This window comes from Pristis pectinata, chromosome 7 (assembly GCF_009764475.1).
Source record: "Pristis pectinata isolate sPriPec2 chromosome 7, sPriPec2.1.pri, whole genome shotgun sequence".
Lineage (NCBI taxonomy): Eukaryota > Metazoa > Chordata > Chondrichthyes > Rhinopristiformes > Pristidae > Pristis > Pristis pectinata.
In genome coordinates this window covers 60150633-60163533 of record NC_067411.1, presented here as the reverse complement: position 1 = coordinate 60163533, position 12901 = coordinate 60150633, and the positions used below count along the sequence as shown (strand labels likewise).

Sequence of the window (12901 nt, the reverse complement as noted above, 5' to 3'; positions counted from 1 at the left end):
CCAACAAACAAACTTCCCTTACTGAATACAAATGGGAATTGCAAATGAAGCTCTTGTACCCCCAACCCAGTGGTGGACAGTCATAAAGCACATTTCATCTGGCAGAATTGACCAACATTTGTTCAATTCTATTATAAAGCCAATTTAATTAACTCTAACCAATCTCATCCTGTTACTTAATTTCTTAGAAAACTGAATGGGAGTTTTGTTGATTCAGAATCCTCTCATTTAGTGTTATTGAACAGATTATCTCAATAGTTTTTGTTATTTCAGAAAATACCATTTGGAAAAATGGTAAAGAATCAAATCATGCTTTACTTTAAAAGTGTTCTATATTTATTTCCTTTTTTCACATTATTCCTTTTCCAGCAATTGTTTTGATTTCCTAAGAACAGTAAACCCGAGTGGGTGCAATCATTGTTGTTTGAGCAGATTTGGCAGGCAGGTTTCATATAGCAAGATCTCTCAAACAGCCAACTGCATGAATAGTCATGTAATCTGTTTTAAAGGCATTGGGGTAACTCTAGCCACTAAATACTGTGAGACTTTTTACATTCAAAGAACAGGTGAATGTGAGTCACACCATAATAAAAGACTGTGCGGAAACATACCCTCAACCTTGCACTGAAGGTAGAAATTATCTTTGATTTAATCTTGGGATAATGATGCCTCAGGTAAGATTAGCACTTGCATCTCACAGTTAGCTGCCCTTTACAAGGTGGTAATGACCTATCCCCATCAATCACTGCAGTCTCAGAATAGAGTTGCAGGTTTTGACCAGTGATAAGGAACAGTGATACATGTTCAAAGCTGGTTGGTGCATAATTCAGAGAACTTGGAAGTGATGGTTCTCCCATGCGCCAGCTGTTCTTGTCCTTGGCTTTCATGTCCTTGGTGGTAGAAGTCGTCCATTTGAGAAGTGCTGTCTGAAGTTTTGATGGTGCATCCTGTAGACATACCTCTAGCTGCCACAATGGAGCAGGTGTTTAAGGTGATAGATGGACTCACGGTCAACATGATTTTGGATATCCTAAAAAACCTGTGTGAGTGCTGATGGAGCTGCACTCATCTAGGCAGATGGAGAGTTTTGTGGCTTTGTAGATGGCAGAGGGACTTTCAGAAGATAAATCACTTCCTATAGAATATCCAGACTTTGCTCTCCATTAATATTGTTGTGGCTTGTCCTCCTGATCTTCCAGTCTGGAAGATTCACAGAATGTTACTGAAGGAGGAGTTAGCAAGAGTCATGCTACTGATTGTCATCAGGAAGGTATCTAGACTCTCCCTAGTGACAGATGGTCATGTTGGTGCAAATGCTATTTATGACTTTTCAGACCAAACCTGAATAATGTCCAAATCTTGCCAAGTTTGACTTTACAATTTGCAACAAAACAGACACTGAGATCCCTTAACCAAGTAGCTCTATTAGGGTGAGGTGCTGTATCTTTGATACTTAGAATATCAATACTCTTCATTCTGTTGCATATCACTATTCATTTAACTCATATAAGCTATTAGAATCACTCAAATTAATCCACCAGGATCCCCCCTCTTGACTGATAGTTGCTGAGCCCAAACATTTCTCAGATAATCAGTCTGGGTCAGACATACTTCTCAAGTTGACTATCAATGATGACTCTAATTCCAGTTCCTACTGCCATTGGCCACGGTCATAATGATGTTCACACTTCTTGCTCTTTATTCTTGTTGTCCCTGGCTGTGGGCATGTTATCAGTGGCATGATCAGTTCTTGAATGGACACCCAGGTTGTGCTCTCCTGGTTCATTGATTACTGCATCTACCTCCTGTACTGTTTCTTCATTGTTATCTTGTTACTTAAGTCCAGTAGCTCTAACATGAAGAGCCTTATCATTGATAAATTCATGGGTATAAGTTTATTAGTCCTCTTTTCCTCTGTGCATTGTAGACTCTCATCCATCAGGAATTACTGCTTATGATAATCAGGAATTACTGCTTGTGATATAACACAGAATAAAACAAGCCAAGGTTCTTGCCCAGTAGTTTTCCACATTGTACTTATACATTGAGAGTTTTTACTTTATCTATTTGTATCCAGTAGATAATTCCACATTATGAATCAGCTGAAGCTGATTGAGTCGAGGAACACCTGAAGCAATATTCTGGGGCTGAGATGTTTGACCTACAACAGCCGCAACTATTTTCATTTGTGCAAGAGTTTCCTCTTCCCACTTTTCACTTTCACGAGGGTTCCTTGGAATTACATTTGGAATTACATTTGGAATTAATGCCTCGGGCACTCACACTTGCCTAACCTCTGAAATTTAGCTGTTTTGTGCAAACTATTGTGAAGTGAGGAGTTCTTGATAGCAATGTGCCGATTGACGGTAGGCTGACAGAATGGTAATTGGCTGAGTGGAATATGTACCAACTTTCATGGACAGGACACAGTCTGGGTAATTTTCCGCAGTGCTGTGGCTGTACTAGAATGGTTTGGCCAGACACAACCCTGAGAGAGGATTGTGGCACTGGAAGTGGAAGAGCTTACCATTTCTTCACCAAACATCAGCATCAAGTAGTCCTTTACTTCCATGCATATGACATCTGCCTTGCCCCCAGGAGCATGACTTATTCCAACCTCAAACAGAAGAACATCTGCTGAAACTGGTTGAATGTTTCCATTTGTCATACCAGCCTTCATTATGCCCTCTTTGCATTCTGTCAATCTTTGCTCTAATGCAGGCCACTTAGGAAGAAGAACACTTTATTTTGTTGTTCAGTTCTGTGCCAGGTGGATTTAGTTGGGCTAACAGATTTGTGAATATCAATCATCATCTGGTATTTTTACTATAAACCAGCTTTGTCCAGCTTCAGACACTCCAAACTCTGAATGTCAGCAATCCTAGAGCAGCAACCCATGCTGGATTTTTGGATTTTTTTTTACTGAAGCACAGTGAGGGAGGAGTCCACATTTACAGCAAGACTGTGCATGCTCTTTATGCAGATGCAATGTCACCCTGTAAGAGTATGCCCAAAAAATCTTGCCAGTGCATTCAGGACACAAGTCTGACGAGATGAATCCTTATTTCTGTTTCTCCTTTGATGCACACCAGTGCTTAAGAGTTTTCTACAGCTCTAAAACTCTGTATTTCCCCCCCCCAAAAGATCCTCTGCCTCCCATAACATCTTCCTTAAGACAGTCCTTAAAACCTACCACACTTTGCTTAGCAAGCCTTAGATCAGCCAACCTGGTATCGCCACCTTAGAACTACTCCCAATTTTGCCTGGTTACATGCCTGTGAAGCCTCCCAGGATGTTTTATTCTGTTAAAATAGTTCCTATTAAATGGAGAGATAAAATATAATGTCAGTGGGGGGAAAAAAGGAATCATTCCTTCTCAAACAAATTAAAAAAAACATTGACAATGGTCTCAAAATGTGGCAACTAGGAGTACTGGCATCAATGTCCAGATCCCATGAACAACTTAAAACAACATAAGACTGTAGGCCATGGCACCTTGCATAGCAATACATGTTGCCTAAATAATTTAGTAAAAATAGAACATAAGTCTGTGGTATCAATTTTATAAGCCCATCAAAGACTAATAATCTTACAAAGTTTGAGGAGCCATGTCAGTTTTGCACCTGGTACATAACTCTACTCAATTCATCAAGGATTTTGCCTTAAGTGAACCCTCATCTGAAAAGAAATACTGAAATAAGGATTCTGTATCTGATGCTGAAGTTCTTCTTCAGGCTAGTCCAAGCTTGTGCTTCTACAACTGAAAAACTTGCATTTAAACAAATCTTTACACAGGATCAGGAGAAGCCAAAGTCTTTCCACATTAATTAATACTATGGGCCACTGTTGCCTCTTACACCTCCTATCACTCACCCCCCTACCATTTTCCTCTATGAATTTACCTGTGGGCTATCTTCGCATTTGAGATGACTAAAAGCTGGAGTACAGAATGGCGAGCTGCCCTGGGGAGACCAGACAGCACTGGTCTTCTTCCAGTGAGGCCAGGGGACAAGCTTGTTCACCAAAAGTTTGCTCACCAAAGTCTAGTGATCCTTATACACCTGTTTTAGACTGCTGTCGAATTTGGGCCCCATTAAATCTTTTTAAATGCTGTTGTGTAAATAAAGCATACATTTTTGAAAGAAAATAAAGATTACAAGAATGCAATGTCAGTGTAAATTGACATTAAATGTTTACTACGCCTCAATTCTAACCTTAGTATTTGTTTGAGTTGGTAACTAACATTCATATTCCAACCTGCATACTGTGTACACAGTTAAAAAATAGTCCCAATTTTTTTTTAAGTTGTTCCATAAGTAAGTTTTTCCTTCAGTCTAATCCATTTACACTAATTCACAACATGGAGACAAATTTAAGAAAAGGGGTGATGAATACAGGACTGAAGGTGTTGTATCTAAATGTACGCAGTATACGAAACAAGTTAGGTGAGCTTATAGCGGTTAGAAATGGGCAGGTATGACATTGTGGGCATCACAGAGTCGTGACTGTAAGATCACAGCTGGGAGCTAAACATCCAAGGATACGCATCCTATCGAAAAGACAGGCAGATGGGCAGAGGGGGTGGGGAGGCTCTGTTCGTAAAATATGAAATCAAATCCTTAGCAAGTGACGAAGGATCAGAAGATGTAGAATCTTTGTGGGTAGAGTTAAGAAACTGCAAGAGTAAAAAGACCCTGATGGGAGTTATCTTCAGGCCTCCAAATAGTAGCCAGGATGTGGGCTACAAATTATAAGAGGAGATAGGGCATGTAAGAGAGGCAATGTTACGGTGGGTATGGGGTCCTTCAATATGCAGGTAGACTAGGAAAATCAGGTTGGTACTGGATCCCAAGAGAAGGAATTTGTAGAATGCCTACAAGATGGCTTTTTAGAGCAGCTTGTGGTCAAGCCCACTAGGGAAAAAGCAATTCTGGATTTAGTGTTATGCAATGAACCAGATTTGATTAGGGAGCTTAAGATAAAGGAACCCTTAGGAAGCAGTGATCATAATATGATAGAATTTACCCTGCAGTTTGAGAGGGAGAAGCTAAAATCAGATGTATCAGTATTACAGTTGAGTAAAGGTAACTACAGAGGCATGAGAGAGGAGCTGGCCAAAGGTGATTGGAAGGGGACCCGAGCAGGGATGACGGTAGAGCAGCAGTAGAGTTTCTGGGAGTAATTCAGAAGACACAAGATCATTTCATCCCAAAGAAGAAGAAGAATTCTAAAGGGAGGATGAGGCAACTGTGGCTGACAAGGGAAGTCAAAGCATAAAAGCAAAAGAGAGGGTGTGCAATATTGCAAAAATTAGCAGGAAGCTAGAGGATTAGGAAGCTTTTAAAAACCAACAGAAGGCAACTAAAAAAGCAATAAGGGGAGAAAAGATGAAATATGAAGGTAAGCTAGCCAATAATATAAAAGAGGATACCAAAAGTTTTTTCAGATGCTGTATATCAAGAGTAAAAGAGAGGCAAGAGTGGTCGTCGGACCGCTGGAAAATGACACTGGAGAGTTAGTAATGGGGAACAAAGAAATGGTGGACGAACTGAATAAGTATTTTGCGTCAGTCTTCACTGTGGAAGACATCAGCAACATGCCAGAAATTCGATAGAGTCAGGGGGCAGAAGTGACTGTAGTCGCTATTACTAAGGAGAAGGTGCTTGGGAAGCTGAACAGGATGGACTACACCCCAGGGTTCTGAAAGAGGTAGCTGAAGAGATCATGGAGGCATTAGCAATGATCTTTAAAGAATCACCAGAGTCAGGAATGGTTCCAGAGGACTGGAAAATCACAAATGTCTCTCCACTCTTTAAGAAGGGAGGGAGGCAAAAGACAGGAAATTATAAGCCTATTAGCCTGACTTAAGTGGTTGGTAAGATGTTAGTCCATCATTAAGGATGAGGTGTCGGGTACATGATAAAATAGGCCAAAGTCAGCATGGTTTCCTTAAGGGGAGATCTTGCCTGACAAGTCTTTTGGAATTCTTTGAGGAAGTAACAGGCAGGATAGACAAAGGAGAGTCAGTGGATGTTGTTCACTTGGATTTTCAGAAGGCCTTTGACAAGGTGCCGCACATGAGGCTGCTAAACAAGATAGGAGCCCATGGTATTACGGGAAAGGTACTAGCATGGAGATAAGATTGGCTGACTGGCAGAAGGCAAAGAGTGGGAATAAAGGGGGCCTTTTCTGGTTGGCTGCCAGTGACGAGTGGTGTTGCACAGGGGTCGGTGTTGGGTCCGCTACTTTTCACATTATATGTTAATGATCTGGATGACAGAACTGATGGCTTTCTGGCCATGTTTGCAGATGATACAAAGATGGGTGGAGGGGCAGGTAGTGTTGGGGCAGCAGGGAGTCTGCAGAAGGACTTGGACAGGTTGGGAGAATGGGCAAAGAAGTGGCAGATGGAATACAGTGTAGGGAAATGTATGGTCATGCACTTTGGTAGAAGGAATAAAGGCATAGACTATTTTCTAAACGGGGAGCGAATTCAGAAATCGGAGGTGCAAAGGGACTTGGGAGTCCTACTGCAGGATTCCCTAAAAGTTAACTTGCAGGTTGAGTTGGTAGTAAGGAAGGCAAATACAATGTTAGCATTCATTTCGAGAGGACTAGAGTATAAAAGCAAGCATGTAATGCTGAGGCTTTATAAGGCATTGGTCAGACCACATTTGGAGTATTGTGTGCAGTTTTAGGCCCCATATCTAAGGAAGGATGTGCTGGCATTGGAGAGGGTCCAGAGGAGGTTTATGAGAATGATCCCGGGGATGGAAGGGTTAACCTGTGAGGAGCGTTTGATGGCTCAGGGCCTGTACTCGATGGATGATGGGGGATCGCATTGAAACCTACAATATTGAAAGGCCTAGATAGAGTGGACATGGAGAGGATGTTTCTGGTAGTGGGAGAGTCTAGGACCAGAGGGCACAGTCTCAGAATAGAAGGACGTCCCTTTAGAAGAGAAGATGAGGAGAAGTTTCTTTAGCCAGAGGGTGGTGAATCTGTGGAATTCATTGCCACAGATGGCTGTGGAAGCCAAGTTATTGGGTATATTTAAAGTGGAGGTTGATAGGTTCTTGATTAGTAAGGGCATCAAAGGCTATGGGGAGAAGGCAGGAGAATGGGGTCGAGAAGGAATAATAAATCAGCCATGATCGAATGGCAGAGCAGATTTGATGGGCCAAATGGCCTAATTCTGCTCCTATGTCTTATGGTCACAAGAGGAGTAACTGAGCCAGGTCATGCTTGATCCAGCCAATGACTTGTCCTCAGGCAGTGGATTTTCAGGAGCGATCCTCTTCCTTCATATTCCCACCTAAGTCCTTCCTTGTAGCCCTTCAACAGCTATTGTCAAAGGCCTTTTCAACTGATCCTAAGTGTATCTGGTTATCAGAGATGTTTAGAAAAAGAAACTTATTTTAAAACACGTTAAACCAATGTAAATTAATTAACAACATTATTAATTAAAATAGAGAAACAAGTTAACCACTTGCTCATTTACCTTGGCAACTCCCATTCAACTGACTGGGATTGCACTGGATGGTGGCCCAGGGCCGAAGGGATAGATACACAATGTATGCAACCTCTCAGCTCACTACATCTATACTGAGCCCACTAGGGGAAGGGGAGGCCTGTGGCATCTGAAATGGACTCCTTGCCCATCCTTTGCTTCCACACTGGTGTCCACAGGCATAGAAATCAGTAACATGCTGATGTTACGAGCTCTTCCAAGCCACCAGTTTGAAGTGTGCTTCAGCCCAACAATCCTAAAGGCTCTATTAAAGATTACAAAAGAATGATTGAACTAAAATTAGAGAAAAAAATTGGCTAGCCAATTCTGGTCGGCTTTCTGTGTTTCACAGAAATAATTTTGTACCCAGAGAGTTCGTGTACTGTCCTTTTATATTATCTCCAAGCAATTGGTCAATTTGCATGTAGAGCTGCAGGTTAATCTATTTGCAGCTGTGGTCACAGCATTCAAGTGCTGTTCAGTTGCAGATCTGCTGATTTGTAATTACGGTGTACACTTGAAAGGGTCTTCACTGCTGCCATGACGACACTTGTTTGCGTAGTTGCCACTGACTGTGCTGTCTTCACACTGGAGGCGATCCAAGATTTACCATAATTATTACTACATTGGACTTTCCAGCTTTATTGTCCACCTTGATTGAACATCCAATTAAAAAATATCTTAAGAACCCTGTTTCATTAAGCTGGGTTAATTATGTTCCATATTTATAGGTAAGACGTCCAACAAATGGTGAAAACAAAATATAGGGCTTTGTTTATATTGTAAGTACAAGCTCATCAGCTGTATGCTTGCCGCTTATATTGGCTCCCAGTCCACCAATCTCTCAAATTAAGAATTCACATATTTGGATAAAAATGATTGTTCAATGTTGCTCCCTGTCTCTGTAACCTCCTGTAGTTCTGTGTCTCCCTCAGCATGGTGATACATTAGTAGAAAGGGGGGAGGGTGAAGTCCTGGAGATACTCAGCATTGACTCCAACCCCTTGAATTCTCATGGTATCAGGTCAAATCTCCTCCTGATTATCATTCTCTCTATGCTGATGAATCAGTGCTTCTACATGTTGAACAACATTTGAAGAAGCACTGAAAGTAGCAAGAATGTACTCTGGGTGGGGGACTTCAAATGCCCACCAAGATTGGCCAAGCCTTGAAGGACACAGCTGCGAGATTCAGCCTGTGATAGGTAGAAAGTGACCCAACAAAAAGGATAAACCTACCTCACCTGATCCTTGCCAATCTGCTTGTCATAGATGCATCTGACTATGACAGTACTGGTAAAACTGACCACCACACAATCACTGTATACACAAACTTCCATCTTCAAACTAAGGACACCCTGCGTCATGTTGTGCAACATTGATAAATGGGTTTATCCCAGAACAGATCTGGCAACTTAAAACTGGGCATCCCTATCTGTGCCCATCGTAATTTTATATACTTCTATCAGGTTGCCCTTCAGCTTCCAACACTCCAGAGATAACAGTCCCAAGTTTGTCCAACCTCTTCTTATAGCCAATACTCTCTAATACAGGCAACATCCTGGTGAACCTCTTCTGCACCCCCTCCAAAGCCTCCACATCTTTCCTGTAATACGGAAACCAGAACTGCACTCAATACTCCAAACATGGCCAAATCAATGTTTTATACAGCTGCAACATGTCATCCCAACTTTTATACTTGATGACCCAACCAATAAAGGCAAGTTTGCTCTTCGCCTTCTTTACCACCCTATCTAGTTGTGTTGCCACTTTCAGGGAGCTATGGACTTGCACCCCAAGATTGTTCTGTACATCAATGCTGCTGAAGGTCCTGCCATTCACTGTATACTTTCCTCTTATATTTGACCTCCGAAAGTGCAACACCAATTGCATTTAAGGCCTGGACCATTCTGTACTCTGAAAAGGCCTTGCCCATGTCAGACGGGCCTTTCCTTCACATGCTAAACTCTTGCAGAGCTGACAGGATATATCATATTAGTTTGGGGGGGGGGGTGGGTGTTGGCACTAGGAGAGTATTGAGCAGTTAATTGGCAGTCAGGGTGGGTTGGGGTATCTTGAGGCACATGGATCGCTACTGAGTGAGATGGATTAGTGGTGTGGATAGCGGGCATGTTGGGCAGCAGGACGATAGAAAGGTCAGCCTGATGGGAGAGGGTGGGGTAACTTGATAAGGCAAAGTGTGGGAGCATAGGTGCTCCTAAGGAAGGAGTTGGGGATGGGGGTGCAGAGGAGTGGAGGACTCGTGGGACTGTAGGTATAAGTACCAAATACGGGATTAACCTGAGATGGGTTGCAGCTCTGGACTTCAGGGTGTGGAACCAAACTTTAAGTAACACCGAAGCAGCCCTCAAAGATCTGTTTCTCCTTGCAAGGCCCACAGATGGTGAGGACTAAGTGCATGGATTGAGAATTTTTGGAAGTGGTGCCTTGTGTGCAAGTTAGATGCATTCTGCATTTGGGCACCTCCATGTGATGATACATCAGATGGATAGAGAACCCAGTCACAAAATCCCAGACTTCTTGCAATTTGATGTAGGTCGCTGATTTTCCATTATAATTGATGTTTCATTGAAATTGAACAGTGTCGTGCACAAAAGAATCTATTGTGGGATGCAATACACAAACACTGCTGGATGAAGTCGGCAGGTCAGGCGGCATCTATGGAGGGAAATAAGCAGTCACCATTTCGAGCTGAGACCCTTCATCAAGGAAGAGGGCAGAAGCCAGAATAAGAAGGTGGGGGGGGATGGGGAGGAGTACACGCAGGCAGGGGATAGGTGAGTTCAGGTGAGAGGGGGAAGGTAGGTGGGTGGGGGAGGGTAATAAGCTGAGAGGTGATGGGTAGAAGAGGCAAAGGGCTGAAGAAGAAGGAATTCGGTAGGAGAGGGCAGTGGATCATGGAGTAAAGGATGGAGGAGGGGAGGAGATGCTCACATCATCAAGGTGGGAGAAGGGAGCCACAGGAATAAGGGAAGACAAAGGAGTGGGGGGGAGAGAGGAGAAAAAGAAGGGGTGGGTTTAACGGAAGTTCGAGAAATCAGTGTTGAGGCCATCAGGTTGGAGACTCCCAAGGCGGAATATGAGGTGTTGTTCCTCCAACCTGCGTCTGGTCTCAACATGGCAGTAGAGGAGGCCGTGGATAGACATGTCAGTATGGGAGTGGGATGTGGAATTGAAATGGGTGGCCACTGTCGACTGTTTATTTCCCTCCATGGATGCTGCCTGACCTGCTGAGTTCCTCCTTTTTGTGTATTGCTCCAGATTCCAGGATCTGCAGAATTTTTGTGCCTCTATTGTGCAATGCGATATTCTTCTAAGCAATTATCTTTTTTTAGTATTCCATCTTAAATCCATCGTTGGGGAGAGAGGCTTGGGACGCTCTCCGTCAAAACTCTAATCTGCCTTCCTTCACTCCTTCAGGTGGCAGCTTATGCTGTATGGTTTGCCTAAAGATTTCTTTCAACATCACAGTCAGAAATCATGCTATTTGAAACCTGAAGTAGTTGAATGGCTCCTATTATTTATCTCTGCTGGTTGTCTGTTGTGTTAGTATACTCTTTGTATGGTACAGCGCACCTTATGCTGCAGGAGCTACATTCTATGCTATACTCCACTGTTTTAAGCCAACATCTCCCACTGAACTGGAATGAGATGGACTGACTTAAAGCAACACTTGTGAGTGCTAATTAGCCCTGAGCCTCTGAGACACCACCAGTATTAACAGTAACTTATTAATTATTTGCTGCTTGTAGTTGATATAATTAAATGTTGGGTAAGACCAATTGTGATCGAAGTTTCTTTTTAGAGCTTGATGTGACGTCAGTGTAGTGTCCAATCTGGCACTCACAGTCAGCTGTTGCACAGAGGATGTTGCAAAATTTGTATTCTGTCCATTGAGGGACCTGCCAAAATACTGATGTAATCTTGAATGTCAGATTAATATGCCAATCACAGTGTTTGTAACCACACGTACTATTTTTAATGCTGGATCTCAGCAATAAAATGGATGGAGAGAACAGGAATAAATAACCCTCTAGGTGTTACATAATATGTAGTTTATTAGGATTTTGACCATACAAGTGTGGTACTGGTACGGTAGAGCAATAACAAATTTTAAAATTAAGGTTACCACAATAATATCCCCTCCAACTCTTCCAAAGTAAATAATTATACATAACTGTGTAATTATCTTGTTCATTAAACACATTAAATTATTCTTCAGAACTCTACTGGATAACTCCAAGGACATCTCACTTGGCATTGTTAAGTAACTCGGGTTCCAAAATTAATTTTCTGACCTCATTGTTCTTTAGGAAAGGTGGGTGACTCCTGAACATGGAGTTCTCTGAGACCCAAGGTTTCACTCCTGAATGAATTCCAGGGTTATAAGACAACTTGCCTCTGTGGCAATTGTTCCTAAAGTTAAAGAAGGTGACCAACATTTTATTAACTCATTTCTATCCTCTTGCAGCTGGTTTGTTCCTGTGAACTGTTTCTTCCCAGGTCACAGTTGATACAAGCTGGCTATACAAGTACATCTGCAAGTCTGAATTGGCCTGGAAAACAAGTGTGTAATTAACCCTTGTCCAGCTCACCAATGGCAGTTGAACATGAAATACACACCACAACCTCACTTAAGTGATTCAGTGACCTTAGCACATCACTAGAGTACCTGGTTGCACCAGTTAAACTAACCAGTCTGCACCTCTTAAAGGCAAATGTTTGTGGCAGCGACTGGTGGTAGAAGTTAGTTCAGTGTAAGGAACTTGCTGAAAGATGTAACCTGACATCATCAAGACCGACCACCCAGTTTTTCCAGTATGACTCTGGAAGCCTTAATTGAGGAAGTGGGAGGACAGAGCTTCTTGACCCACAAGAGCCCAGCAAGTCTGCCAGGCACAAGTGAAGGGACACCAACTGAAATGAACAAGAGACCTCAATGTTCTTGGATGTGGATTCAGTGCTGCCAGAAGTTTAGTGACCTCAGATTTATGGACAAGATCAACATACACATCTGGAAACAATATCTATTAGCAATAGCACCACTAGCTGTCACATGCTCCATGCACCAGAGCCCCAACTTTCAAAATACTTGACAAATCAGAGCTAGGAACTAATGTTCAATTGCCTCACCATGACCTCACCCATTTAATAACACTACAACCATCCCAATGATATCGTTCAGCTGGCACAAACTGCTGGATATTTAACCATGACAGTCATGCCATCCAAATGCAATTGTGCAAAGCTCACTATTATACTTCCCTGTCTTGCAGAGCAAGGTGACAGATAATCAGCACCAGCAAAAGCAAATGAGCAAGGAGATAACATCTCATCCCTCCCACGAGTCTTCCCACATTCTCCCCTAAAG

At 42.4% G+C, this 12901-nt stretch overlaps 1 protein-coding gene across 7 annotated transcripts in view; it reads left to right on the top strand.

Moving 5' to 3' along the window:
- Positions 1–12901, top strand: part of LOC127572673 (sodium/potassium/calcium exchanger 2-like) — a 193961-nt gene that overhangs the window by 161686 nt on the left and 19374 nt on the right. The gene's annotated exons all lie outside the window — the stretch shown is intronic.